Raw genomic sequence first — 4,571 nt, forward strand, 5'->3', positions numbered from 1 at the left:
AGATTTGCCAATGAGTCCATACGATAGTTGGTGATACATAAATTGGCAGATACTACATGCAAGGTATTGGAATAGTTTTATAGTGCACGACAAATTTATAGAGTTAGAAGCCAGGGGAAACACGAACCTATTGTTCGTTTCAGATTAATTACAACCAAAAGCATCTGAGTTTTGTTACTTCTTACTTTTCAAAACAAATTCCCCCCCTCTCCATTTACTTTTCTACACTACCCGGTGATTTTAGCATATTCATGAGATACATCTAGCCTATTCCATGTGGGATCTACCCTAACCTAGTTAGGTTACTATATTTTGCTTCGATCGCTTTATATTTCTTTAGATTTGTACTTTTGGGCGATATCACCTACCTAGAAGCACAACTCGGTATGTATATATAGAGGTTGTGTGACAACCTCGGGCCTCACATTATCATTATCATCATCATCATCATCTTTATTGCATTTCATTTATTGTGTACATTCTGTGTTGTATGTTTGATCTTGATATGATATCTATCTATTTGTATCTCCTTGATATGTTTGATTTGATATATATCTATTTTTGTTTCTTATTGTACTTATATTTTGGTATATGTATTTATTATAGAACTATTAGTGGAGACAGTGTGGGCTACCGTTTGGGATAATTTGTAATTGCAGGTGATGTGCCCATAGTGTGTATTTTATATACTTCATTTTTAACTTTGCTCAGTCGGCCTGTGATACCTACTGAGTACAAATGGATAATACTTATGCGCTCTTTAGATACAGATCTAGGTATGAGTACGCCGCACAACTACTGATTCCAACGGTACTTAGAGACTATTCGAGGTGGCGATTGATTTATGAATTCAGAGTCGACCCACTAACTTATCTTATCTAGTCTATATATTATTCTATATTTAGAGATAAAGTTTGTTTCTTTTTGGATATCTTATGTATATTTTTACTTTGAGTTGTATTAGTTGGTTCTTACACAGTGACACCAGATTTTGGAAGTTTTATGGTATTAGTTGCTATGTATTTTCTACTTTCATTGATATTGTGTGGTTCAACTTTGCTCTAAAAGCCTTGCCTTGGGTATTGGTGTTATTTTCCCATTTCATATTAGTTTGGATGATAGGCTTACTTGTCAAGGCTTTCCGCGACAAGTGCCATCATGACCCTTGGGTTTTGGGTTTTGACAAGACCTAGCTAGTAGCATCATGACCATCAAAGAGGCCTGGAGGACCCTACACTTAGTTTTTTCCATCCTCCTTAGCTAAGATCTTTGGTACTCAGACTTTTCTTCAACCTATTGACACAAACAAAATCAAAACAAAAGGTGATACTAAGGAAAAATAAGAAAAAGTAAAAATAACTACCTTAACTTGGGTTGCCTCCCAAACTACACCTGATTAATTATTGCGACACGACTCATATCACAACTCTTAATTGTAGTCTCTCATCCTTTTCCTCCTACTTGGAGCCCATCTTCTTATTTTTTCTAACTTCTTGAATGCTTACCCTCAGGGTCTATAGCTCTTTCTACACTTAACTTTTCATGCTTCTCTTCATGTTTCTTAATTTAGAGCTTATTTATCAATTGGGCATCTCTATGAGAGAGTCCAAAAAGGTACATGGAGGTTTTCCTTCCTCCATCCCACACTTATATACTTCCATAGTTGTGATCATGCATAAATCTTTGTCGTGTGAGGGTGTATTGAGCACTTTGTACACTCTAAAGACCACATCTTCATCATTCAATCTCATTTTGAGAGTGCCCTCTCTCACATCTACTAGTTCTCCTCCAATAGCCAAAAATAGGTGTCCCAAGATGATTGGCACCCCATCATCTACATCATAATCAAGAACAATAAATTCAGCAGGAATAATGAACTTACCAACCTTTATTAGGACATCTTCTATGATTTCTTCAAGAACCATTTTTGTTCTATCCGCTATTTGGAGCACAACTGAACATGGTCTTTATTTTCTAAAACCAAGAATATAAACACTTAGAGGGGAATTAAATTTATGCTTGCCCCCAAATCACTCAAAGCATAAACCATATTACTGTCACTAATTCATATGGGGAATGTAAAACTTCCAGAGTCCCTAAGCTTTATGGGAACCTTTCTTATTATTATGAAACTACACTCTTTAGTAAGTGATACCATCTCGATGCCACCAAGCTTCATCTTGTTGGTCTCTGCATCCTTCAAGTACTTACCGTATTAGGCATTCTCTGCAAAATATCTAACAAAGAAAGGTTAATGTAAAGCTCTCTGAACGTATCAAAGAAGTTAAAACAATCATCCTCTTTAGCCTTTTTTAGCTTCTAAGGGAATGTTCGTGGTGGTCTCTCTGGTGTTCACTCAACTACTTTGGGTTTTGGGTGCTCAAACTTCCCCAAATTGTTAGCTTCTTTGGCTGCCACTTTCTTCTCATCAGCTTGCTATGGGACCAACTCTAGTTGTGCCTCATGATTTTTCTTTGGAGGTCTATCAATCAAGTCTCAACCACTCCTAAAGGTAATTTCCATCACTTTCTTTGGATTTTATGAATCACTAGGAAAATCCCCTTGAGGTCTTGTGATCTACACCGATGCTAACTAGTGCAACTATGTCTCCAAATTTTTCTGAGCCAATTGCTGATTTTTTTATATTCGCAAGCATTTGTTATTGATCGGCCAGGATTTTTTTCAAAGTCTCTTCTTTATTACTGGCCTGAATGTCATTTTGAATGCCCTGCTGCTACTAAAACTACTGAAGTTAAGCCTGATTATTGCCCCATGAATAATGGACTAACTCTGCCAATAGCGGTTGTATGCATTACCATAATTCGGATTCCCCTTTTATGCATTGCCTACAAAATTCACTGTCTCTGAATTTGCTCCATATAAGTTTGTAGAGTGACCACTACCTCCAAAGATTTCATAGCACGTCACTGTTGAATTGCATTATCTTGGGCCTGATGTTGTTTCCTACTCAACATACTGAACTTTGGTCATCATTTGGTTCTAAAAGAAGGACAACTATGCAACCAATGCTATAACACTATCCACCTCAATCATACTTATAAGGTTTCTTCAGCACACTTTTGTACATCACCCTACCATTCGGGATTACCTTATACAATTCAGTTCAGGAAAGTATATAGCTCGTTATAAGTTTTCTCCAAAGCTTAACCACCTAAAGTTGAATCTAAAAAAATTGTTGTATTATGGTCAAGACCTTCAAAAAAAGTATGATTAAATACCTCATTGGATTGTTGGTGACAAAGACAATCTTAGAGAAGAGACTTGAATCTCTTTCATGCATGATAGAGATTCTCATCTGTCTTTTGTTTGAAATTTGGGATCTCACTCCACAACCTTGTAGTTTTTCCAGAAGGAAAGAATCGGATAATTAACTTCTTTGCCAAGTCATCCCACGTTGTGATTGAGTTTGAAGGTTTTGCCTTCAACCAATTATTTTCTTCCCCAAATAGTCAGAAGGGGAAGAAAGTGAGCCTCACGTAAGTTATGTAGACTCCAATGGGGATGAAAGTTTCATTGATTTCAAAGAAGTTCTTTAAGTTGGCCTGTGGATCCTCATGTGACAAGCCTGTGAATTGCCCACTACTGTGCAATAATTGCATTATATATTTCTTAAGCTCAAATCTACCACTGGTTTTTGATCTACGAAGGGCGGAGGTAACATTAGTTACGAGCGGGATTACCACTTTGAGCACTGACCTGAGGTGGTTATTTATCACCTATGACTATAGGATTGGCTTTTCCCTATTGAACTTGCAAGATGAGATAGAAAAGTGTTGCTTCTCTCCTAAATTGATGCAAGGGTCACTCTGTTTTGGGATATGGATCAATTAAATCCCTTTCCCTTGCCATCTTACTAGAGATTCAAAATTGTACCCGTAAGTTCAACGGCTAAGATCAAGTTGTCAACACTTATAAAACAGAATAGCAAAACTAAAACTCCTGGTTGCTAATTTTCAAGTCCCCAGCAATGACGCCAAAAACTTATCGCATTCTACTACATACGCAAATGTATGTGGCCGTGCAAGTAATGAAGTATTCCTTTTGAGGTGAATATTTATTCCATAGGGACTAAGTGTTTGGAAAGCAATCCAATTCTAGTGTTACTAATGATATTAAATAAGTGTGACCTTGTAACAAGAGTATGAGCCTTATAGTTGTAACTGAGTAACAAAAAATAACAACTAAGTGAAATTTGAATTGTAAACAATATATGGATAGCTTCCAGGATTGAAACTTACTACACATTCATGCATAACTATGGTTTCTAGATGGTGTTAGTATTTATCGTGATTGTTGATCTACGAAGTTGATATTATAACTTGGGAATGGTTATCCTTTAAGTTATCTACACAAATTAATCTCACAACTACATTGTTGAGCGGGGATGTGAGTCCTCAATTTGGATGCATTAAGTTGTCTTCCCATTTCGTTAACCAAGTAACACGTTTAGGTATATCTCTATCCTAACCGCATATCATCCTTTAACAATTAGTATCTAACGATTAAAGACATTATACACACTTTCTTCATTCTTCATCTCTACTTCTATG

At 36.4% G+C, this 4,571-nt stretch overlaps 1 non-coding gene across 1 annotated transcript; it reads left to right on the top strand.

Annotated features, from left to right (window-relative positions):
• Nucleotides 1-3,246: 3,246 nt before the first annotated feature.
• On the top strand, nucleotides 3,247-3,356 carry LOC124889901. The gene has a single exon (XR_007048814.1). It is a non-coding gene; the product is annotated as a small nucleolar RNA R71 (small nucleolar RNA).
• The last annotated feature ends 1,215 nt before the right edge of the window (nucleotides 3,357-4,571 follow it).

The sequence above is a fragment of the Capsicum annuum genome, chromosome 12 (genome assembly GCF_002878395.1).
Source record: "Capsicum annuum cultivar UCD-10X-F1 chromosome 12, UCD10Xv1.1, whole genome shotgun sequence".
NCBI classification, from domain to species: Eukaryota; Viridiplantae; Streptophyta; class Magnoliopsida; order Solanales; family Solanaceae; genus Capsicum; species Capsicum annuum.